Here is a 26,519-nt window from a genome sequence, read left to right as displayed (position 1 = left end):
CTTTGCCTGAGGGCTGGCCTGTGAATCCTGTCACTTACAAAAGCAGACAAAATCTCAGTCTGCTTCATGGGCGTGTATCAAGAAAGGGCCGTCCCTCCCAGGGGGTCACCTAGGCAGCCAGGCTGTCCCCATCAAGGAATGCAATCATTCCCTGCATTCCTTTCCTACAGAAAGGGATCAGAGAAATCTAGTTAAATCTCGAATACCACACCCTTTAGTGCCTATGAGATCTTGCATAAATTACTTATTTTCCAAGGTAGCACAACAAGGCTTTCATTTGGTTCAGCTCTGCTTACCCTTATGGATGATGCTTCGGCGTTGACCCCTGTTTCCATAGCGTTTCCCCTAATTCTCCCACCAACCTAATGACGTGAGCACAGTGATCACCCCTGCACAGATTAGGGACTAAGATTGGTAAAGTCAGGCACCCATCAAGTTAACTCATGGAATTGGGATTTGAATCCAGTTCTTTCCACTTCAAAAGTCCTGCACCAGCATAGTGAACTGGCTGACGGTTTGATATTAAATCCTCCCTTTTCTACCACGAGATCACGCATTCTGTCTCTTGTGCTCAGTCTGCTGTTGCAGCTCGTGCAGAGGGTGTTTCTCCAGGTCCCGTCGGACTGCCCTGTGCGGGTAAAACCGTCCACTTCCTCTTCCCCTGCATGGCAGAAGAGTCGCCAGGTACTGCCGCCTTTCCAGGACACTCAGAGAAAACCAGGGGTTGCATATGAGCGAGTCGAATGGATCATGGCATCCAGGGCTTAGAGGGGACCCAGGAAGATGTGCACCCATGAGTGCCAGGTCCTTCTCCATCTTGTTGTCACTATTCGTAGGAGAGCTTCAGATGTTACTCACTGGATCAGTGTGCTAGCTTCTAACAGGAGTATGTGTCCATGGCAGATTCATTTCCCACATATTTTTGTTTGCTGTTTTTTTTTTTCCTTAAGAGCAAATAAGAAGGGAGTGGATAAGTGTTGAGTCATTGGAATTCTTACCTTTGGGGACATATTTTCTTTTATCGCGTTCTCAGTAGAGCATTGCTCAGCCCAGATACAATTGGAGTCTGTCTGGACTCTGTTTTAGGGCAAAGCGTGTCATTTCCCTCCCGTCTAATGATGCCATTTCTCCTGCCACGGCTCACGCTAGAAGGCCTGCTGCATACTGTTTAGGTCACAGATGGAAGCTTGGCTGGGCAGTGACCATCTGAGTACCCCCGGACCCCACTCTTTGCTCACATCCTCCATTTATGGAGCACTAACCATGTGCCAGGCACAGTGCCAAGTACCTCCGCATGCTACTCTATTCAGTCTTCACCAGATTGTGACCTCAGTGTTTTTGCAGGTGACAAAAAAACCTGATCCTTGGAAAGGCAAATGACTTGCTACAAGTCACAGAGCGGGTTGGTGGTGAGTCCCGGCTCTGGGCTCCCAACCCCGAGCTCTCCCCATCGCGGGCTGTGCAGCACACCCACCCCTTGCCTTCAGCCAAGGTCGGCTCTGCAGCCTCTCGTGTAGGAGGGATGCTGGCCCTTCTTTGGCTTCTCAGGCTCCGTGCCCACCACACGGAAAGTGTCATTTTCTTGAAGGACGATCTCTAGTGTCATCTCCTAGAAAGGGTCTGGGGTTGGGCTTCCTGCCTGTCTCAGGGGACACAAAATCCCGTGAGGGACCTGGGCCTTCCTTCTTGGTTTCCACTGTGCTGATGATGACAGAGGTGGGCCCACTGTGTGGCCTGATTAGAGAAAAGACTACCCTTGGTTACAAGTCATGAGGCCCCAGGAAAAGGCCATTTTCACCACCCAGGGTGTGGCGATGCAGGTCATCTGGGCTCAGAAAGGGGATGGGTGGCATGTCCTATGCTTTAGTCCTCCGTGGCATGCAATGTCCATATCTTGTGGCAGAGCCATAGGCAGCTTGTCACTCATACCTACCAGGCATCGTTGTTCAATGGAAATTAGATTTGTTTAAAGAGGGAATGCCTTTAAGTGGGGAATCAGTATTTCTTATCACAGAGAGTAACTGAAATGAAATACAATGATCGCAGAGCACGAGGAGTAAACTCCAGCCAGACCTGCTGCTGTCCGCTGGAAGCCGTGGCCCTGAGACTGGCGTTCTTGCTTTGTTTAAAAGGAGGCCCTGGTCTTCGCTGCTCCATTTCGAGGCTATGCGGTCTCAGCTGGGGGAGTCCTGGCGCTGGACGGCAGTGACAGTTGCGCCATGCGAGTGTGCCTAACCATGCCGCTGAACTCTACACTTAACCATGGTAAAAGTAGTGAATTTTGTACATACCCACCACAATTTAAAAATCGGGCAACTCTATGAACAGTTACGGAACAATCCCCAAGATATATTAAGTGGAAAAAAGCAAAGTGCTGAGCAGTGTGATCAGAATGCGCTCGTTCGTGGGTTTTTAAAGGACACGCACAGACGTGCATCTAAGCCTGTATGCGGACGGCCCACACTGAGAGGGCGGCAGTGTTCGATTCTGTTGAGGAAAAGGGCTTCTGGCATTTGGGAATAGAGGATGGAGGGTCATGGTTTGCTGTTGGGTGTGTGTTCTGTGTGCATGTATGACTCATTTTAACTGATCATTTTTTCACTGAACTGAAACTGTCTCCCTGAAGCAGTGGTTCTCAACCTTGGTAGCACCCTTGACTGCAGGTGCTCCCAGTGAGGTCCCCTAGCCATCAGCACAGCGTTAAAATCACAGGGTCCCAGGCACCCCGCCCCCAGATCCATGAAACTGGAATCTGCACTTGACCAAAGTCACCGAGTCCTTTGCAGGAAGCAACCGCATAGGGCTGGTTAAATCAGAGTCCCTGAGGCGGGGCTTGATCCTGGTTGTTTCTTAAAGACCCCAGATGATCCCATAGGGCAGTTGATTCTGAGAACCACCGACAATAGAATGGGAAAAATTAAAGAGGCTGGAATAGGACCAGTCTCTTCCTATGTGATTCTGTTTTATTGAAAGTGGGTTCCATGTGCCTCTTACAAATCAGTGCTGTCCTACACTTGGGAGCACTGGCCAGGATGACCGTCTCGAGTCTCATGAACATCACACAGAACCGTGCAATCGCGAGATTCACCTGAGTTTGGAAGGAAAGATGTTCTTCTCCACTAGCTTTGAGCCATACTTCCCTGTTATATAAAATAAACGTCACAGCTCTACAACAAAACACATACCCATTCGGGGCTTCTTTTACCCAGGGATGGAGGAAAATGTCAGGTCATCATAAAAACTAGACTTTAGAATTAGAAAGATACTTATTTGCGTTCACCTCTCTGAGCCCACTGTCAAATGCGGTGAATACCTACCCCCCAGAACTGTCATATTACATGAGATGGTGCAGGCAGTGCCTGGTCCGCTGAGTGCTTCATCACCATTAGACGATAATTATGATGTTTATGTCCACCCCCCCACCCACATCTTGCCCTAGACTCTCTCACTGCTCCTTTCACATTTGCTCATTCTGCCTTGAGCATGTCATGCACAGATGACATTTGTCACATTGCAGTTGAAGCCATGGAACTTGAGTTCCAACTCCCCCATCTCCTGACAAACAGAAGGAAAAAAATGAAAAAAAACTCTGTCTCTTACCAGATTATGACACATTTCGAAAGTACAACGGAGACCTCATTACATGGATGAACAGCTTTCCATCAGATCGTTTCTAGCTCTGATGTTAATATAATTGTTGCCGGGACATCGCAGTTGGCCTCAGACGCAGCCAGAAGGAGTCGTGGCTAGCCACGCGGGGTGTTCCAAGTGCAGAGACGGCGCGTGCAGGCTGTTAGGGTTTCTATGCGCACAGAGGATGCCGTAGAGTGGATCTCACGGTTCCCTTCCATGGCCGAGACAGATACGAGCTGCAGAGGGATAGGGCATCCGAGTCAGAACAGATGTCCCCCTCACAGCGCCAGATCATCCCTTCACAATGCAAATCTGAACACATTGAAACCCTCCTTAAAACCCCTGGAGAGCTTCTCGCTGATTTGAGAATAAAGACCAACATTCCTGACAGGGCCTACAAAGCTCGCCTTCCAGCTTCTCCTCCCAGGCCTCTTCCCAGCACGCTTCTGTCTGATTACTGGGTGTCTCCCTCAACAGGAAGCCCTTGCTTTGTGTGAATTCTAGTTCCTAGGCACTGACCAGGCTTGATTTTTGCACTATTGAGCCCCAGGGCCTGGTTTGTAGCTAATGCACAGTAAATGTTCATGGGAAAAATGAATGCATGGAAGGATGTCACGCTCAGGGTTCCAGCCTCGTCTGCCGCCCCCTGCTCTCCAGCCTGTCTCCCGGTATCACCAAAATGCTGGTAGATGCCTATGTAGGTAAGGAGGCTATTTTCCACATTTCAGCTCTTGCTTAAGCTGTCCCCTCTGCCTAATCATCTTATTTCTCACTTTGTTCATCTAGGAAACCTTACCCCTAGACAAGGGTCATCTCCAATACACTTCTCTGACTCACCACCCTTGCAGATTCTTCCAGACGTGTCCCTCTTGGGCTCCATATATACCTTCTCTTCTCACTTCACTCCGTTCCATCTCCATGTCCACTTCTCCAGCACTGCAAGAAAGAGAAGCGAGAACACGGGTGCTGTGTGTGGTGTGGGAAGTGACAAGTAAATGGGATCTGCACATGTGCGAACGTGTGTGTGAATGTAGCCTTGGTGTTGCACAGCAGATAAAGATGTGTGCCTCGGAGACTTGAGTGCTTTTCCCTTGCTGTCCTGCCATCTGGATGCTGTCCCCACCTCCTCTCCTGGTCATTTCACCCACTCCTCAGGCCTCAGTTCAGTTTTGTCACTGCCACACAGAAGTTTTCCTTCCCCAACACCACCCCCCAACTCCATCAGACTCCCAGCTCTATGTTTTAACTCCTTGTGTTTTCTTTGTGAAGCTTATTACCAATTCTAATTCTAAATGGTGTTTTTATTTGACATAAGCTTGCCGCCTCCTCTATCCTGGCAGCTTCATGCAAACCGGCTTTACAGCCATTTCCCCAGCCCCCACGCCCCCAGCATAGTGCCTGGCCCTGCAGGTGCTCCCCTTCGTGAGAACCTGGGGTGCGAAGAGACAGTAGGCAGGTGCAGATGCCCGGCTTCCCTCCTCACTGTGGTTCCGGGAGCGTGTTCCTCAATTGCTGTGTGTAGAAACCCAGTCGTTTCAACACCCAGGGGATGTGCCAGGAAGCTTCGTGGCTGCCAGCCCCCACCCTGCCCCATGGCGCTCCCCTCCCTTCTTAAGTCAGGCCACAGCCCCGCTGAGCCCTCGCTCCTTGGAACACTCAGCCAGACCCAGCTGCCAACTGCTGAGCCAGCAAAGGGACAGGATAGCAAACCCTGGAGGGAAGGCAGATGGCAGGGAGGCTGGCAGAGTTGTATCGGTTAAGTCAGTCTGACATCGCAGACATACTCTGTCCAGAACAATGAGCCTCATCTGATTCTGGGGACTGGCAAGGGAGGGGCTGCTATCTTCTCCCCTCCCACCTCACCCACTCCCCCCCCACCCCCAGCCACAGATGCCCCACTCAAAGCAGACCAATGGTGTGGTTTGACTTGACTATGAGGCTGTTCTAGGTGACCCCCTACGCCTATTACATCACTTCTAGCTGGTCATTTTCCTGCCATTGACATTCCTAATATCACCAAACCACCCTGAAGCTTTTCTTCCACTTGTCCTGCCCTAGGAAGCCTTCTAGTGACTGTCCCCAGCCAGCTGGAAGGTTAGATCCAGGCAGCCCAGGAAGAGGCACAGAAGATACGCATGCAGTGTGTTTCTTTGACTGGGCACAGCCCCGAGGCCGTGGGCAGCAAGGCCATGGTTACAGCAAGGAGATGAGGCAGGAAGAGAGAAGTGCACAGAGATCAGGACCCTGAGGCCCAGGGTCCCACCACCTGTGCTCTCTGGGCCTCATTTTACCCCCGGAAAGCAGAGGGCAGGACAGTCTGAGCGACTTCCACACTGTGTTCCCTGGAGCTGTAAGGTGTAGGCGGCACCCATCCCACGCGCTTACCCCTACATCTCATACGCAGCACACTCACACACTCACATGTACACTCGTAACCACGGCAGACATCCTGTCCTTTTCCCGGAGGAGCTCCCAGCAGTTGCACGTACCAGCACACTGTCAAGGACACATGGCACTCGGTGACAAGAAAATAGGGGCCGGCAGAGAATGCAAAGGTTTGGAAGCCACTGAACCAGATGACCTCTGACCTGTGTAAGATCCTTGAACCCTCCGCTGTGATACCAGGAGGCACAGCTCCATGTCAGATGTCTACTGGAAAGTAACAGGAGTGTCAAAGAAAATGACCGTGGGAGCCAGTCCGCCTGGGTTTGAATCTGGCTTCTCCCAATTACTGTTTGTCTTTAGGAAAGTTACTTAACCTTTCTGTGCTTTCATTTCCTCATCTCTAATCCAGATATAAAGAAGTACCTACCTTACGGAGTTGTTGTGAGGATTAAATAAGTTACCATATTTTGCCATGTATAATGCGACCCACATTTTTGACCCAAACGTTCAGGGGGAAAACATCTTTTGTTTTAATTTTGTAACTCATTTATTTATTTATATCTAGATACTTGCTTTTTTGTGTTATAAAGGAATTTTAGCACTTATTTTTGAACATATTATCATACAAGAAATTTTATGTAACAAATAATTACAAAACACAAGAACAGATACAAGGTATTTCAGGTACTACACATATATAATGTGCATCCTCATTTTTTCCTCAAAAATTTGGGCAGAAAACTGCACACTGTACATGGCAGAATGCGACAATAGGTAAAATGCTTAGAATAGTGCTGCACATAAAGACTTGGCAGTTATGACCTTATTACTCAGCATCATTAAACTGGTGGTCCTCAACATTTTGAGGGGATCGTGAATCCCTCTGTAAATGTGTGAGAGCTATGTATGGAGCCTGTCCTCAGAAAACAAGCTACCAACACCTCTTGTGCATTCAGTTCAGAGAGCAGAGGGCGCACGTCTGCATTGGAAAACCGAGGCCTCCAACAGGAAAGGGCTTTGGCGGGATCACGTAATGCGGCCGCAAAGAAGCAGGGACTAGCGCACAGGTTGCCCAGTTTGCAGCCTGGTGTTCTCTTCAGCGCATGCACCGCTCCTGTCCAAGTGTAGATGCATGAGATGGCCAAAGACTTGGATTCCACCGCTGCTCCCCCATCTACTAGATGCACGACTTCGGCACATTTATGAATATCTCTGAGCCTCAGTTTGCTTATTGGTAGAGAAGAGACATGCCGTACGTGAAAGGTGTTACCACATTCCCCTCTCAGTGAGAGCACAGAGTAGGCAGGCTGCCTGTCTAACCCCCTGTTTCTATGGTACCAGAAGGGATGCTCTGGGAAGTGAAGACTTGCCTCCATGCAGATGGCAGGCTAAGGGAATGAGGAGGGTCCCATATGCTCAGGGCAGGATGGTACTGGAAAGTAAGTTGGTGCAACTTCGGGGACAGCCCCGGGCCAAAGCAGGGGAGGATAAGTGCCTCATTCTGTGCTTTTGTGATGTCCCCTTGTCTACGTGTCCAGGGACATAGTTCTCTAGAGCACAACCAGCAAACAAGCCTCCCTACCCACCCTAGAAGGCTATTTCATCTTATTTTTAAAAACTTCTAAAGGTATAACTGAATGTGATTCATTCAAGGAGGGGCTTACTTGTGAGGCTGGCATGAGGACCCCGGCCTCTTGGTTCTGAACTGAGGACCCTTCCTTTCTTTTTGCATGCACTTTGGTCTTTACGGACAGCACCTCTGGGCCCTGAAGCTGATCGCCAGCTTGTGCAGAGGCACCAGCCTCAATGGAGCCCTCTCCCTGTCTTTACAAACACCCGTGACTAGACTGGCCAGGGCCAGGGCCATCACACTGCTTCTCAGGAGAAAGGGAGGTTGTTTCCCGAGGTCTGCACCCCGGAAGGAATTTCCCCCATTGTCCCTTAGAAAGGCACATCAGGCATCTTCCCAGCAGTTTATAAACACTTCAGAAGGCCCACCTCCTCCATCCCATGTTGGTAACTTCTTTCCCTCAACTGCTCACTGTACGACTACTGCCTGGCTGCATGTACAGTCGTGGCTCACAGAGCTCTCAGTTTCTCTCCAGTTCATGTCTTCACTCCCGTTTGATCGGTAAGGGGTCTGCAGGGCAGGGTGGCGTTTTCTCAGCTCTTCGCCATTGGGTCTAGCCCAGTTTTGAATGCACAAGAAAGCATATTGTAACAATCAGTTTTAACCTAAGCAAGCTAAACACAAAAAAAGGCTGCTTAATGTTCCTTCATAAATAAATACATGCATATGTAAATAAACATGCACACATGTACATACGTATATATTTAAGTGGCACATTGTTGGCATTTTTTTGGAGAAGTTTGACAGTTCAAACTAACCTGTCATAGTGGACAACCAGGCGATTAGCAGGTTCTGATAAATGATGACTAAATTTTAGGAAAAATAGAGCGAAGCCAATCTACGGTTATATTAGCAAGACCTACTGGGGTCTGTCCTTGAATTGCTGCAAACCTCTCATACAAGATACACATTTATTTAAGCACCTTCCAAAGGGACCTTGTTTCAAAGATTGCAATTTACTAAGAGATTGGACTGGGTGTTTTCATGGCAAATAATTCCATTTACCTTACTCTCAGGCCCTGTAACACGGCATGCCCTGAATAACTCATTACTAGCAGCGCGAGTCATAAGAGGTGCAAGAGTACAAAGAATATAGAGAAGAGAAAGAACATACAGTTATTCGCATTATTCAGCTTCTTTGCCAGCCCTCTCTTCTCCGGGGCCTTCAGCAAGGGAGAAGCGAAAGAGGTGTGTTGCATTACCAAATTAGGATGAGAGGTTTGGGCCACGTGCCTTGAGGTGAAGGCAATAACAGACGAACCAGGACAAGGAGCTCAGAGAGACCCACCTGGGAATCCTGAAACTAGGTACACGCAGCTCTCTCGTTTTCCCAAGGCCAGGCCAGCTCTTCCTCCGTGGTCCAACAAAGGTCTGGGAGTGGGAGGAAATACAAGGAGCCAAAAGGGAATCCCACTGGCGTCCCATTGTCCCTGTCCATCTTAGGGCACCAGGAGCAGCAAGTGCCACCGGGGTTTGTAGGGTGGTTAAGACACCTGCTGCACGGCGCTGGGGCAGGAGCTCAGACCTCTGGATTCTCGTTCTGGTGCCAGTTCCCCAGAAAGATGAGGAACAGACCTCTTTCTTATCCGGTTGTCTACCCAGAGACCCAGTTGGGGTTCTTGTTGTCTCATTTAATGGAGCTAAATGTTTCCATTGCCATTGCATAGAGAATTTTGTCACAATCTGCAGATCAGCTGTTGTAGGAGGGGCATCAGGATGCCTTGGCATGGAGGCATCTTGTCCTCTTGTCCCCGGTGAGCCAGTAGCCTCACCAGCCATTCTCCCTCTCCTCGAGTGTGGCCCTTTGTTAAAGACCCGTTTCTCAAAGATGGAGGTGATGTACATCTTCTGAATTGCGCAGACCCTTCTCTTCAGGGTCACAGAGAGCACAGGGACAGGTGGCCTCCCATGCGAGATTATCCCACGGAACTGTCCTGCTATCGTCAGAGTCTCACAAGACAGTAAAAGCACGCTTACTGAATGTCATCAAGAAACTTTACAAAAATAGATTACAAAGCCTTGTCCTCACCCTGCACAATCCCATATTTCTTCGGGTAACTTGTTCTCCATTGTCTTACCTGAGTCCTTACATTTATTTTTTTATCCTGATCTACCTGGCGAGAACACTCATTCGATTGTATGCTGAGGACTCCGGCTCTAACTTGTTGCTTTCTCTGACCGTTGCTCACATAGTCCTTTGCAGCACCTGCTGGCGAGCAGGCTCTTTGGCAGTGGTTACTTTCTCTTTGTCTTCCTTGTGGGTCTTCATACATAATGTAATGTGTGTTTAAATATTCGTTGATGAGGATAGATTAATAATCATGATGCCGGCAAAACATTTCCACACTTTCTCTTTGCCAGACGCTGGGCTGATATCTTTATTCACACTCCTCAAAATTATTGGATGGATTGTCTTATCACACACACAAAAGATGATCTTGGTACCAAAACACAATACCGTAATTCTTGTCGAATTTGCAGGATAGTGAAGCCTGAATGAGACTAAAGTTGGTGGAGTGTTTTGAAGACTACAGAGACCTACGCACACACTCCTCATTGCCATTGCTGTCATTGTTTTTGTTACTATTCAGCTGGCTACTCAGTGTTTATGCTGTGTAGCAGACTTTGTCCTCCGAATAGGGGCAGGAGCATGGAACAAAAAAATGGACAAAGTCCCTGCTCTCGTGGAGCTTTCCTTCTGTTGGCAGGAGACTGAGAATACGCATACAGGCCAGGGAGGTTTTAGAAAGTGAGGAATACAATGAGCAAAACAGGAAAAGCCTGTCAGAGCTGAAACTTCAATGTCAAAAGGAACCAGGGGAAGGGAAGGCGGTGGGAAAACACTTCAGACAGAGAGAAGAGCAAGCACAAAGACCATGGGTCAAGCCTGCCAAGCAAAGGTCAAAGGAGAAAGAGTGTGGCTGGAGCACAGTGGCCAAGGACACAGGAGGGCCACGGAGTAAAATGCCAAAGGCCACATCCTATAGGGCCTCCTAGGCTATATTGGGTTTGGATTTTAATTTACCTGCTCCCTGCTTTTAACAAATTTAGGAGCAGAAGCCCAAAGGTGAAGGGACTTGTTCAAGGTCACTGAAACACTTTACGGTTTGGAAGTGAGATCTCTTCGCCTCCTGACTGCTGTTATCCTTCACTATGCAGACGGCAGCTTCTGCGGGTCGGCTAAGAACTCTGAGATGGAACCCGACACTCCTCTGTGATTTCTTTTCTAGTTATTTTCCCTAATATATTATTTTCCTCCTAATTAGAGATGAGTGTGTTCACACTGCTTCACTGTTTTATAAACAAAAGCAGAAACAGAAGTGATCGCAAGCCACGTAAGTTAGCATCGCTTATTAAAATATTGAAATAGTCAGTAGACCTGGTGGGTGCTCTGCAAACCAGCTCGTGTGCGCTGGGTCCATTGTCGTTCCATCAGGAACAGGGCTGTCACACACTGTGTCCAACAGGACGCCCTGTGCCTGGACTCAGGACACTGACTAGTTCAAGAGCTGGGTCTGAAGAAGCCCCTCATAGCCCTCCACCAGGCTCCTTGTTGAACCCTGACCCGGGATTGGGTCACCAGGGACCATCCCTTCACATGTCCGGTGGGGAAACCAGTGCGGTGTGTGCTGAGACCAAGGCTCTGGTATCAGAGTTGAATCCAAATCGTTCTTCAATGCCATGTTATTTTTTTCATCTATTAAATCAAGACAATAGAAGAGTTCTTGCCACAGAGAGTTCTTGTCACATTTAACCAGGACAATGTATACAAAAAAGTATTTTGCATGCAAAAGTAGACAAAGTACCTACCAAAGTATCTGGCACCACGTTGGCCATTTCCTCCCCACATCTGTTAGCATCAAGGGCAACCTGTGTCCCAGATCACTCGGCCTCCTTTTTCTCTACACGTAACACGCTGGTCCAAAAGCTAGTTAAAAAGTACAGACTGAATGCCTTGAACATATGCCCAACCAATTAATATTTAGGGAGTGTCTACTAAGTGACCCTCATTGTACCAAGTATTATGAAGTTTACAGGAGGTACGGTGAGACATAGTTTCTGCCCCAAAGAGCTTAATACTCACCAGGGCAATTTCCATTAGAATGTTCCTTAGGATTTTATATTTTCCAAGGGCCAGAATGTATGTCTTTGAGAGGAAGAGAGAGAGAAAGAGAGGAGAGAAGGATGCAAACTGGAGTGACCAGACGGCTCCATGGAAAAGGACTGGGGGAGAGGAGAGGCTTGAACTGGGCAGAATTGGGGTAAACCCAGAAGGGACACAGTGGTGACCTTCTAGGCTGAGGGACGGACAGCAGTGTAGGCACAGGTACGCGTAGGGCAGGTGTATGAGGGGAGAGGATGGCGAGAAGGTAGTGACCACTGACCCTACCTGGACTCAATCCCTGTGAGAAAAGGGCATCTTGAGGAGCTGGTGATAGAGAAGATTTGGGTGGACAGCTAGGTACCAAATCAGCATGATGTGAATGTGGTCTCATTGTTACCTACCAACTGGAAGAGCCTGGAAAGACTGATACATTTAATTGTCTTGTAGTTCTTAGTCCTTCCAGAAGGTTGATAAAAGCTCCAGGCATGAAGGGTCATGATGTGGCGGAATCCTCTCTCGCCGCACTGTCTCTGCATAGGAGCCTCCAGCAGCTACGTGTCCAGATTGGGAACCAGGGATTCCGAAAGCAGAGCTCATCTATGCTGCACCTTATTCTACTCAGTTGGGTTTTTACAGCTGGTTTTTTTAGTTCTTTGCCAAATAAATTGGCTTCTTAGGATGCTGAGAAAGGCTTCCTGGCCATTCTGGCCCCAGTGCCTCTGCCATGGCCCGCAGAGCCCCCTCTACCCCCCCCCCCCCAGCAGGCTGTACTGTGGTTGCCTGAGTCTGACCGCCGTGAGACCATGGGCTGCTTGAGGTGAGCAGGCACCGTACTTGCTTTTGTGTCCACCATTCAATCCCCAGAGCCTTGCAGAGTACCAGGCACGTAGTAGATATTAGATTAGTATTTAATATATCACACTGAGACCAGCCTTCCTGAAGCAGAGGGTGCTGGGTGGGCTAGAAGGAAGCTGGGGTCAGCGCTTGGAGCCCATCATACCTGACAGAGGGTTGGACCTCTTGAAGGTTCAGGGCCAGAAGAACAAGGGAATGAATAATAAGCATCAACCTGCACTGCCTGTTCCCTTCTCAGCAGAGCCTTTGATGGGGGTGAATGGAATAAAATTAGCAAAATCATTAGCATGATGATAACCAGAGGCCCCTCACGCTGGGAGCTGGGAGGTGACCAGGGTATTCTCTGTTCCTGGCCTCCATGCCTTTCAGATCTCTGTTGCTTTCCTGCAGACACAGGGTAAGTGACACTCAAACCAGGCTGGCCCCAGCTCCTCTTGGGGGACAGAGGGAGGGAGAGAGAGAGACAAAGGAGCTTTGTCAGTGGGCTCCAGTCCTTCGGAGGCAGGAGGGCAGCCTCACTCGGGGGGCACTGTCACCTGGAGCCCGAGTGGGGGCTTTCAAATCAGGTCCTCCTTGGTTTGCATCCACCATCTTCCACTGACTGTTTCAGCCTCCAAAGCAGGTGAACACTCAACAGAAGGCAGAGGCAGGTACCACTTTCTATGGTGCTCGTCATCACTGCACTAGAGGGAAAGGCCTCATCAAGAAAACCCAAGGGGGTGTCTTCCCAAGGGGCCCAGGCTGGGACCAGAGAGCTCAGAAAGGGTCATTTTTAATAGGTATCTTTTTTCTCTCCTTTTAGTTCTGTATTATTTTGTTAAAAGATAAAACCTAGAGAAGTGAACCAGAAATGATTTCAATTCACTCTGTCAATGCTTTGGGCAGGATAATTAACTGTAAGTGCACAACAGACAAATCTTGAATTTTCAGTGGCTTAACGGCTAATAATTTACTTCTCTCTGTATCGTTGTCCAGTGTGGGCTGACAGGCTTGACAAGGCATCACAGTAGCTACAATATATATTGAGGCTAATGTGAGTGATACACAAACACACACATATATGTGCATATGTGTGTATATACACACACAAGTGTAGACCTGTATGTACAGGGTGAGGCAAAAGTAGGTTTACAATTATTCATATGGGATACAATAATTAAATGCAAAGCCGAACTATCTCCCAAGACTTTCACCAATGGCTGAGTGTTTCTAGTGTATTGGCTCTCTATCCACAACTTCCCTCTCAAGACTCACGTGTACAGTAGAGTGTTATAGTCAAGAATACAGACTCTGGAACCAAACTAGCTCTCTGGCATTAGGCAGTTTTCTTGACCTTTGTCAGCCTCAGCTTACTTATCTGTGAAATGGATCTACTAATAGTATATCCTAATTCACAGGTTTGTTATAAGCACCTGGTATAATACCCCACCCAGAGTTCAGTAATTATTAGTTGTTATTGTTCTTCCAGCCTGTTGGAACTTCATCCGTGTATTAATGCTCTGTATAGCTTTGTAGAGCCTTAAGGAATCTCCTCCTCTCTCTAGGCCTCAGTTTCCCCATTTGAGAAATAGAAGGAAGTTATCTCAATATCCCCCGAGTCCCCTTCTAGTTGTCATTCTCCACCTCCCACATTTCACAGCCGGGCGCCCCGTGAGGCGACGCCGTCTTGCACGGCACCTAAGGGAAGCATAAGGTCTCTGTGAAAATAAACACATGGTTAATGTTGGCAACAGAAGTGGCAGCAGCCCACAAGTTCTTAAGATGATAATAGCTATCATTTGCAGAGTGCTTGCTACGTGCCAACCACCCCTGGGAACATTATAGGCACATTATCGTACGCAATTCGAGAATCTGCTCATCCCTCTCCTTCCCTCTCGCTGATGTTGGCAAAGCATGGATTGCAATTGGGGCCGACAGGCTTGATGAGGTGTCACATTAGCTACAATATATATTGCAGCTGATGGAAGTGATACACAAACACACATATATGTGCATACACACACACACAAGTAAATGTATACATGTGTATGCAGGATGGGGCAAAAGTAGGTTTGCAATTGTTCATAAGGAATACAATAAGTAATAATACAGGAACAAACTCTGTGTTTTGTATACTCACAACTTTAAACCTACATTTGCCCCAGCCCGTATATATAGGTGTGTGTGTGTATACATATCTATACATGTGTGTGCTTATGGGTATACACACACACAGAAAGAAGCTAACATGATCACCTTTCCAGGCTATCTACCCATCTTTCTTTCATACCTAGATTGTGAAGACCCAGGAAAGGGGAAGCTAACGTGTATCGGATAACAACGAAGTGCCAGGCATTGCTCTAAGCGTTTCTCATAGGCTGCCTCATCTCCTCCTCGCAGTCACCCTATTGTGTAGGTAGTACTGATACATTTATTTGTAGATAAATATGGGAAGCTCAAAGAGATTAAATAGCTTGCTCGGCTAGGAAGCTGGCACCCCTCCTGGCAGTCTAACTGCAGAGCCTTTATGCTATTAAGCCTCTGGACTTAAGCGCCCTTTGTAAAGCAGAAAACCATGTCTAGCATCCTGAGTAGTACAAAAAAAAAAAAGTGGGATCTTTCCTAGTCCTGGGAAAAGGTGCAGGAGTGCTGTCTGAGGCCCTCAGTCCTCATGCCTCTGGTGACAAGAGCAGCCAGGTGAGGCCACCCCATGAACTTAGACTCCTATGTGTCACCACACAGACACGAACCATGTCACTAGTCAGGGACGGCCTCCTGGTCCCCACAGCCCGCTGCAGCCCTCGCTGGCCTGGGACGCCTGCAGAGCTGCGGCTCCCAGCACCCCTGCGCTCCTCTCTGAACAAGACAAAGGGTGGGTGGGTGGGCAGGTGGGGCCGTGCTCTGCCCCCTGTTCTTCTGTTGTTGGAAATGGGGTCCCTTCGGGGAGCAGCCAGGCAGCCTCGTCAAGTGTGTGACGAGACTCCTTAAGTGGTGCCTGGTGTCGTCCTGCACTGAGCTGAATGGGAGAACCAAAGGAGGGTTAAAATCTCAGTGAGGCTCTGTGACATTTCATTTGTGGTGGGCCATGAAAGGTTGGGTGGTTGGCACTCTGTGCAACAGGGAGGAGCAGAGTCGTGTTACTACAAGTTTTCCATTTACTGAGAAGGAGCTCTGTGGCTCTGGTCCCTTGGTGGCGCTGTGGAGGAGCCCACATGCAATGCAGACAAAAGAAAAAAGGGTCTCAGTCGCAGCCTGTGAGAGCCGGTACACCCAGGCCTGCTGGAAGCAGGTCTCTTCATGTGCTCGGGAGGGTGTGCCTAGGACGCCATGCGAGATGCCTTCAAGGCCCAGGGGACAGGCTTCTCTGAGACCCAGTCGAGTGGCTGGGAAACTCTGAGTCAGCGGACGGGGTTCTGGATGCGGGCCTGACACAAACGAGCTACCCAGCCCCGAGCCAGTGGGTGAGCCTCAGCCCTCCCGTCTGGAAGATAATGTTTAGGCAGGACGGTGCCTGAGACTCCTTCCTCTTTAGAATGTCACAGGGCAAACACAGGCCTCCCAGCCATTTGCTACTGCTGTCAGTAGTTACTCATACTGGTTTTGGGGGGCAAAATGGTTGATCTAATAGGTTCTCGGCTCCAAGAGAGCAGATTTGTTTTGTTCGAGATTCTGTCTCCTGGGTCCAACAGTGCACGGAGTGGGCGCTTAATGAATGTCAGATGGATGGTAGGTGGGCGGGTCCAATTTCTCTTCTGGATTAAATATTGCCTCCCACGGACACTCTCAGCCCGTACTCACATGCACCCATCCCATGCGGCCTGGCCCTTCCGTGTATGGCCCGCACATGCAGTGTGTCTGCGCTAATCGCTGGGGACAGACTCCTGACACAGAGGATCCCTTTCCTCATCTGGTTCTGTGTCCTGGTTTAATCTATCATTTATCAGCCACCGCGTCGTGGCAGTAACAGGGTCCTTTCCCCTCTCCCAGAATGCTCCAAATTATTCACCACTCAGATGTCTAATTACCTAATACAGGCGAGGGCCCTCTGACGGGCCCTCCAAGAACAAGATCAATTAGAAGGAACCTGGGCACCGCCATCCAAGAGTCTGTGGTCAGTGGGGAGAAGCAAAGACGCCCCCATTTTTCTCTCCATCACCTTCAGTTTGTACCCTGTTACCATCCTCTTTTCGTCATCCAAGCGCCATTCCTTTCCCCCAGAGCAGACTTCAAACCCGGGTTCCACACTGTCGTTCCTTCTCTCTGCAGAGGCCCAGTGTCTCCATTTCCAGGGAGCTTGGACCCTGCAGGTTCTCGCCCACACGGTCACCACAGTTCCCCTCCTCCCCGAGCGTTCGATAGCGAGGGCGTCATTAGGGGCCCTGCAGTCAGGCGTGGTGCGTTCGCTTCTCCAAGGTCACGTAGCACATCCATCACAAGGCCAGTCTGGGAAACGGGACGCAAGTCAATGCTCTTGAACTCACCTGACTCACAAGAACATTTTCTGGGCGTCTTCGCCTGTATCTGAGGTATGGCTGAAACAGTGAGACTTCTCATTTTTTTCTTATAAAATGGTCTCTCTTTTTAGAATTTTACTTTACACTTAAAAGAGGAAAAAGATGGTTTCTATAAAACATTTGATTATCGACGTCCACTCTACAGACAGCCGCATGCTTGTTCGTAGTTAGTTCTCTCATTAAACCCTTTCGTACACAATCTCGTGCCTTCACTCCTTGAAGGGTTAATGGAAGCAGGTGCATTTGGAGTTTGTCCAATACGTGTAGGCTTTGATCTTGGTTCTCGGTTCTGTTACTCACCAGCGGTGTGACCTTGGGCAAGTTCACTGGGCATTGGCTTCATCGACAGAATGTGGGTCGTTTATTGAAAGGACGATGGTGTGTGGTCATTGGGAAGACCAAGTGGGGTGAAATCTATTAGCCATCATCCCTGGCAGATGACAGAGGCTCAGTAACCTACTGTCTGAATCAAGTTGAATAATACATTGGTCTTCAGCAATCCGAAAGCCCTGTTGAGAGATGCAGAAAAGGCTGAGCCAGCTGACTCATTTCCAAAGCAAATATTTGATACATGTGCTTCCGACCCAATCCCCATACTTCCAAGTCTCAGCTCAGATATCACTTCTATAGAGAGCCCTTACCTTCTGCCTTATCTCAAATCAGCCCTTAATTACTCATCACAGTGTCACCTTGTGTGTTTCCTTCCTGGTGTAGCAGGGTTTTCTGCGTGTTTATTGGCCGCCACTTCAATAAGCTGGAAGCGGCAAGCATCTGTCTGCTTTTTCATTACTAACTCCCTCTGCATTCAGCCCAGTGCTTAGAACCTAGTACAACCTATTTTTAACTGAATGAATGAATGCTAGCTGATGTGGGGACCCTGGGAAACGAAATATAGGTCAGGCCTTGATCTGATTCACAACTAAGTGAGAAGCCTAAGGACCTTTTAGTTAAATCATGAAAACCCCCTACTTCTGTGGAGACTATCAGTCTTCTACCTGAAGCAAACGACAACGGACGTTGTATAGAAGGTACACACGGACGTGCTAAGCCCAGACGAGGAAGGGAAGAGGCAGCTGGGGTGAGGGGGATGTCGGGAAGCTCAGGCAGAAGGTGGCACGTGAAACCCCGTGACATTTGCAAAGCATTCCTGGGGTAGCACCCCTGTCAGTTTAGCCAGGGTCACGCGTAGAAAGCCCTGTTCTGAGCTGAGAGCCACACCTGCCCTTTGGTTGTGCCGGATGCTCCTGTTTTCCATATAATTTTGTTATTGATGTGAACAGCTTTACAGAGGTGTAACTGCCAGACGATCAACGGTCCATATTTAAAATCCAGTTTAGGTTGTGACGCGCACACCTGTGAAGGTCTCTCAGCCAGCCTGCCAAACACACCACTGCCTCAGGTTTTCTCACGCCCCTTCATAGTCCCGCCCCCCACCACCCTGCCCCCAGAGCTTTCTGCATGACTGCACTTTTATTCCCTTTCCCACCTTCTTATTCTCAATAACTAGACACATTGATGTTATAATCCCCGGGGTACCTTTCTTCTGGGAGTGGGTGCTCGTGGTATTTTTTTCCACAGCCCACTCCTGAAGAAGCAGCTGCGTCTCTTGATATTATTATAAATACAAATGCTTCATTATCAATTCTCGCTTTGGTTTCCCTGGGAAATTGGAACTGGGGCTCATGGGGGATGATTTTGACGCACGACAGGAGGAGTCCAACAAGGGGAGATTCTGCGTGGGTGGCTCGGTGTGCAGGGGAGGGCTGAGCAGGCCAGGTTCCGTGCCCCATGAAGCTCACCACTTAGAAAGGGGGACTGGCTATACCCAGGTAAATAAATACTTACTTATGAAGGAAGTCGTAAGGCAAGCCGTGACAAAAATTGTGCTTTTGTTTTCCTTGTGACTGTAAAGCATAAAGAATGGCCTTGAGTGGAAGCAGACAACTGAGTTGATTGCAGGTTCTCTCTCAGCCCAGGGCTTGGCCGAGCCTGGGGAGCAGGGTTCTGGGCTGGGTCATCTGCAGATGCTAAGGACCGGGGACAGGAGAGAAACCGGGGCCTTGGAGGACAGCAGGCCACTGTGGCTAGAGCGGGAGAGAGGCTTGAAGAGAGGCCTTAGGGCCCAGCTGGAGGGGTGGGCAGGAGCCAGACCACGGAGTCCAGGAAGGGCTTGCAAGGACTTTGAGTTTTATTCTAAATGCAATGAGAAGCCACAGGGTGGCCTCACTCAGAGAAGTGGCCCAATGTGATTTATTAGAGATTACTGTTTTTCATTAGTGGACACATAAATTTATTTTTTTTCTGATTAAAACAAATATTTGTGAATAGATATAGAAACAATAATAATTATAAAATTCCCTCTGTATTATGGTACCTTAGCTAGAGAAAAATAATGAGTTACTATTTTATACTGAAACGCGTTATCAGCCACAACTCCAAGCATCTAACCGGTATTTCTCAGTTGCCTCTACAAAACGTGCATTATTCCTATTTTACAGAAGAGAAAATTGACACAGAGGGTTCAATAAGGGCCAATAATTTCCCCAAGTTTACAAAACCGTGAGACCCACTTACCTAAGTAAATCAATAGGACCAAGGGAAACATCTCTCCCTTGAAACTCATCTGCAACTTTCAGACTCACGTGCACATTTAATCCTGCATCCCGGCCTCCGTGGAAGCTGACGGCTGTTACAGAGGAAAGACACGTCGCACACCAGAAGGAAGGGGCGGTGCAGGAAAATCACTGGGGTGAGGAACACGTGCAGGTGGGGCCCTGGGGCCAGGGACAGAGAGCCCATGATGGTTACCCAGCGTGTGAGTGGGCAACTCTCCACCTGGGAAAGGAACACTCAGGGCGAGTCCCGCACCAGACAGTTTGGGCAACGTGAGACGCTTGGCAAAACGCATCTCAGTGCCTCACAGACATGGGCGTCCACTCTTCTTACACAAAAGGCCTCAAAAAGTGAAAGAAACTTTAAAAGGAAGAGTGATGGCACTTCTCAAAAGGTTAAAAGAAAACTAAATGCACTTCAAAAAATGGGTGGATGGATAGGATGTGGCATATTCATGCAAGAGAATATTTGTCATAAAACGAAATGAGTTTTCAGATACAAGCTACTACTGCAAATAAATCTCAGAAACGCTGTGTTAAGTGAAAGAAGCCAGACTCAAAAGGTCACACAGTGTGTGATTCTGCTTATATTCAATAGCACAGTCCATAGAGATAGAAAACAGATTCTCGGTTGCCAGGGGCTGGGGGGGAGGCGGGGAGTGGGGCCTGCTCAATAGCTGTGGGTTTTCCCTTTCAAGTAAGGAAAATGCTGGAAATCAAGGTGTCATTGCACAGCCTTGTGCATGTATGAGATGTCACTGTACACTCTAAAGTGGTTACTCCGATGTTATCTAAATCTTACCTCCATTTAAAAAAATTCAGTAGTCATAGGGAGCTCCTAAAACCCCCAGGCAAGGAGACCTTAACAGTCCATAAAGAGAATCTCTAGACAGTCATTATTCATTCCGTGCATTTCTATCACACCTATTATGTTCAGCTCTAGGATGAGCCTAATAATACTTGGTCTCTGGTTTCATGAAGTTCACCTTCTTGTGGAGGACACGGATGTTAATCAAATAACTACAAGAAGGTAAATCACCAGTATGCCGCGTGCTCCAAAGGGGAAGCACCCTGGGGCCAGTCGGGGGTGAGGGGAGTCTTTCCTGATGACGTGGTAACTGAGGGATCTTCTGAGGGAACTGACTAGGGAGGGAAAGGCAGTCTGTAGTGGAGGGGGGAGGCCAAGGGAACGGCCCGTGCAAAGGCCCTGTGGCAGGAGATTTCTTGGCAGAGTCGGCATCAGAAGGAAAGTTCATGTGGGTGGGTTGTAAATATGAGACGACATCCAGCACAAGGTGAGCCCGGAGAGACAGATCCTACAGAGCCCCAGTGGCCTCATTCGGGATTTTGGTTTTGTCCCTCAAAAAAGTAATAATGCCCTCAGATACATACCCTGTGTCTCCATTCCCTGCCCTGCACTTTCTGTCCTCAAGGCTCTTTACCCCCCACCAGACACGTCTTTGTTTACTCCCTCCCGCCTCTTCCTCCTAAGCTCCCAAGGGACTGTCTGTTCCCTGACAGTCCCCACCCTCGTCCCGCCCCTACACAGCTCAGGCTAGTTGCTCAACTTGCTGAATCAGTGTATGGGTTTTGGTTTTGAAAATAGCACTCACTCTGCAGGGTGCAGACCGGATTGGTTTGGGGTGAGGGGAGAGACTAGGCAGGCAGAAGTGTTGAGTTACCTCCCCCCGGGGGGAGGGAGGGCACCTGTGTGCGGCACTGTCTGTGGGCGGCCAGCACAGCATTTTCCTGTAAAAGGCAGGTCTTAACCTTGAAGAAGAAGACCTGCTTCTCCGCTGAGCACTCTGGTCTCTTAATGCAGAGTAACCCAGCAGGAGGTCAAACAGTCAAAGGTCAGAGGGTGAGGAATGTCCATTCACTGAGGCGTCCTGGGACCCTGGAGTAGGGAGGCAGCGAGGGGGCATGGGTGTCCGGGCAGCTCTGCACTCGGTGTCCGGGATGCTGAGTCCACCCAGCCACGCCTCCTGAGACCTCCAGTTCTCTCTGTCGCTCTGGTTCTCCTACACATAAGGAAGTGAGTGATGAACTTGATCTAGACACGCAATTTATCCCCACTCTATTGTTCCTACAGAATATTTTGCCTACTGATAGAATAATAGCAAATTTTTATGAATTTTAGCTCTTGTGAAAAAAATGTTACTGTGTTATGAGTGTTACAACAAACTATACTGTGAATTTGGTGCCACTTTTAATAGGATTCATTTTTCATTATTCCCAGGAACACCTACATCTCAAAAGTGAATAATGTGTATACAAACTCTGATATTTATTTAATCTAGAGAAAACATTTAGGGCTCACGGAACTGCAGACCCTTGACCCCCACTCCTGGCCTCAGGAATGAGGAACCACTGGAATGGAAAACGTGAACGATCATGATTCCAGAAAGAAAGGAAAACACAGGCAATCGTAGAAGGGAAAGTACAATGGCTCTCTAGCCTGCATGGTGATCAACGGCTGCCTCCTGCCCCCTCCCCTCCACTACCTGAGTTAGGATGATGTCATCCCAACACCCCACCCTCCTGAGAGGAAGGTCCTTCCAGGTTCAAGGAGCAGATTGCTTTATCCCCGGCCAGAGGAAACGGTGCTTTTGCCAGGCACGCAGACCCTGGGCTGGTTCCTAGAACGGCTTATACGATGAGGACCATTCAAACAAGCTGCCTGGCTTTTAGCAAATTCTGTTGGGTGCTTAGTGAAGTTTCTCAGAAGCAAAACTTCTGGATCTTGAAGCAGAGACTCAAGTCTGGCAGCCGGTGCTGGCCTCCCTCTTGGCCTCTGCTGCGTTCATGGTTTTCTAACAGATCCCTTTGTCGGAGGTGCTGATGTTCTTCTCCCCGAGCTCATTAATTTCTCAGCATTAATACATTTCCATTAACTTCCAGTTAGGCACCACTTCTCACGGGCTTGTGGTGGTGAATGCCCATGGGCCACGTTTGCCCCTTTGCATCCAGACCAGTCCGCACCTGTGCTCGGTGCCGGGTGACGCACAGACAGAGCAGGATCCACACTCACCAAGTGTGGGTCACAAAAGACTCCCCTCCCTTAGCCTTTTAGTCAACACGGTAAACAAATATTTGAGCACTGACTGCATTCCAGGTACTATTCTTGATGCCGAAGGTCTTTGGCAGAGAACAAAAGACAAATCTCTGCCTGCCAGCGTACACAGATTGTATCTCAGGTTAACAGTTCATAAGTGCCGAGGAGGAAAAGCCAAGAGTTAGGGAGTAGAGGGTGGGAAGGCTCGAGGCTGGCAAAGGGTGGGGAGGGTGTTTGTGTTGAGAAGTTGAGCCTTAACAGGGACTTGTATCAGGAAACACCCGTGCAGATACCTGGGGGAAGAGCCATACAGACCTTGGGAACAGTGACTAAAAGACCCTAAGAAGGATGCATGACCAGTCTGTTCAGAGAATACTGATGAGGAGAGTGTGACTACAGTTGGAGGGGTGAGGAGGTCACGGCGAGGCTGAGGTCAGAGGAGTAACGGGGAAGGGGGCGTGAGGGCTTGGGGACCTCAGGTAGGCTCTGGGCTCTTCCTCGGTCCGGTGGGGGCCAGTGCTGTGCTCTGAGCAGAGGAGCCATGAGATCTCACTTGTGTTTTATTCATTACTTGTTCCTATTTCTAGCCACCTGATAGTGTTAATGCCAATTGGAAATTCACAACCAAATCGGTGGCATTAGAGCCTGCCCGGCGCTTTTTCTCATTCTGTCACTCATCCCGTCCTCACCGGCGGATGTTCCTTGGTGAAGTGGAACTTTCTCTTCTCATCAGCTCTGGGGTTCGATTGTGCAGGAAAACACTTCCTGCTGGACGGTGAAAATAAACGCTGAGGTCATTCTCTTGAGGGGCAAACTTTCGAGGATAGCTTTTAAAGAAATAAATGAATAGCCGCCCGAAAGAGAGACACATGTGACTTGTGCTTTAGGACTCTCTCTTTGACAATGTTACTTCTTTTTACTGGGGGGGTGACCTGTCAACCGGCAGCTACTCCTTCAGGGAGCCACCCTCCTCCGGAGCCCCCTTTTGGTGGTGCACCCATCTTACCTGGAAGAAGAAGGAGGAGGAGCACCCTGGAGCAGAGGGTGTTAATAGACCCTTCCTAGGTTGGTCGGTCCGATCAGCTGATTGGTGTGTCCGGGTCCTAAAGACAAGCTCAGATGGGGCCGTGTCTCTTCTTGGCAACTTTATTATTCTGTTAAATTCAAATGGCTTCTCCTGGTTTTTAAGGCTCCGTGACATCTCTGCCCAGATGGTCTTTCACTCCTTGATTCTTTTCCTGTCTCACCCACGCACCCCTGCGTTCTGAAGATGACGATAGCCCCTCTAAACCATCCAGTACCCGAAAACACAGTCTTGTCTGTCCCATCTTCAGATTTCATCTCTGGTCTAATCTCCCCCTGATTTTGTCTCTGGTATAATTTCCCCTGGGACAGCCTTCTCCAGAGTTCTCTGTTCCCATTCAATATCATCCTTCAAAGCCTTCATCAAACGCTCCTTCCCTGATTCCCACCTCAGTAACCCCTGAAGCTGAAACCCATTTCCCCTTTTCCCGTGTGCCCACATCCCCTTGCCTTACCCCCTCGTGTCTCACATTCTCGGTTGTATAAAGGTTACTCGTGTTTCTGCTATCTCAGCCACGGGTTTATAAATGTCTTCAGAAGTAAGGCCAATGCACTGATATTTTTTTTTAATTTCTCCAGCGGCTAAAAGTAGTGTGTGGTTCGTAGCAAGTACTCACACATTTGTGGGAAGCATTTATACAGCAGCTGTAGCAATTTTCAAATGCCTGCTTTCATTCATGCATTTAACCAGTACATACCGGGCACCTATTGTGCCTCACATAACGAGCACTGTGGGCAGTACAAGAGTGAGGCGGGAAGTGGGTCCCGCCTTCTGGGAGACCCCAGGTTAGAAGGAGAGTGAGGACACACGTGTGCATTGCTGATTACACACCAGGAAGCGCTACCAGCCAGGGAGTCGGGAACATGGACCACATTCACCCCGGTGTGTCCCTTTGCTGCTGATGTTTTCTCCAATGGCCTCTGATTCATCCCATCAACTAGGATGAAACAACTCTCCCTAGGCCACCAGGGATTTTCTCCTGTCCCCAGAAGAGCTTTCAGTGTGACTCTGATGTCCTCCCTGAGCTGAGGACAAAGACAGGTCGTGTTTTTTCTCCCTTATTAATTCAGGCTGGGTTGCCACTCAAATGCAATTTTGTAACTTTCTACCAGCAGCCGAGACTTTTATTTGTATGGTTCCCGTAAATTAGGAATCAATACAGTTAACCCCAAGGTTTAACTGAGGTGACCATAAACTCCGGCTTCCTCTGACCCGCCTGAATGTTTCCGGGGTCCATTGTGTATGTGGTTTATCCGCCAGCCCTGCAAGCACATCTGGGGAGCAGACAGACACTCACTGAAGAACTGCTTTTCCTCTCATTTCCTGCTGGTTCAGACTTGCCAGTTCCATCTGGGCCACGCAGGGGGCTGCCTCCCTTGTTAGAATCCTCTCTGCTCATTAAAACAGGAGCGCGGAGAACAATCAGAGCTTTGCAATTCTCAGTTCATCTCTTCTCTCTGTTTACTTATTCATTCACTTAGGCATTCATTTATTCGACAAACACTGATTAATCACCTCCCTTTTTATATACCCTGCCTATTCCCAAAAGGATCAGTGGTGGCTTGTGGGATCAAGCATAATGCAAAACAGGGTAGCCGGGAATGAAAACAGAAAGGAAGGAAGGGGCGTAGCTACGCTCTCCAAACGCGGTTGGAGTTCGGCCATAGCTCCGTCCCAGCAAAAGAGATTTGCCGGATTTCTGGGAATTTGCTTTCTACCCAACCAAAACATGCAAATTTGTGTGCAGAGTATCCCTTCTCCTCCCAACTAAATACATTTCTTGAGCATCCAGTGGAGCACTTTGTTCGTGTATGCAAATGCCTTCGTAATAAACCAATGAATTCACTGGTTCCCAAATTTTAGTCATCTGCATGCCACCTTTCCATTTTTGGCTTAACTGTGTGACTATAATTTATTTTGTAGTTTTTAAAATTAGGGCTGTATTCTTTTAAAACCTTGTGCCTTTCATAAGTGGAATATTTCTATCAGTAGCCATAACTAGAAAGTAATGGCAAAATAAATGTAATTTAAAATAGTATCCCACTCCAAGTAAACAATGGTAACTACCTAAAACTCTGAGCCGTGGTGTCTTCCTCTGGGTTACAAGAGAGGTTCGAAGGTGTCAAGGACTAAAATCCCACTAACACAACTGAAATGGCCAATTCTCTCGATTGTGTCGCTACAAAAGGAAGCTAAAAAAGGAAAAGCTCATTGTAGACTTCAGCGTTATATTACTGCTTTTAAGTGGCATCGTGCCTTACCTCACACTGCCCAAGACCCTTTTCATATTGTCCCTCTCCCTTAGGAAGCATCAATCAATTAACTAAAGCCGAAACTTGGGGGGAAGAGTTTCTTTTCTCCACCTGGACCATATAAAAGCTTTTTGCTATTGCACACTAGTTCACGCTAGTTCATTTGGACAAGTGAAACATTGAGCCTTCCTCACCTCCACGTTTTGTTAGCAACAGAGAATGGTCGCGATGTTTTTGGCCCCAGAACAGAGCACACGTGTCTCTGTGAGGCGTCAGCCGTGTGGCTGAGACACGAGAAGATGCGCCCAAGCCCAGCAGCAGTGAACCGTGCCGGGCAGCAAAGGGAACTGGCAGTAAGTTTGGAAAGTCTTAACAATTCCAGAATGTCTCCATCACTTGTTAGAGGTCCTAGTTT

The 26,519-nt window shown here is 48.6% G+C and overlaps 1 protein-coding gene across 1 annotated transcript in view; it reads left to right on the top strand.

The window, feature by feature from the left end:
• Nucleotides 1-26,519, top strand: part of ATP10B (ATPase phospholipid transporting 10B (putative)) — a 233,234-nt gene that overhangs the window by 4,882 nt on the left and 201,833 nt on the right. The gene's annotated exons all lie outside the window — the stretch shown is intronic.

This window comes from Phyllostomus discolor, chromosome 13 (genome assembly GCF_004126475.2).
Source record: "Phyllostomus discolor isolate MPI-MPIP mPhyDis1 chromosome 13, mPhyDis1.pri.v3, whole genome shotgun sequence".
Lineage (NCBI taxonomy): Eukaryota > Metazoa > Chordata > Mammalia > Chiroptera > Phyllostomidae > Phyllostomus > Phyllostomus discolor.
Note: the sequence above shows the minus strand (reverse complement) of the source record. Positions and strands in the feature narration are given on the sequence as shown.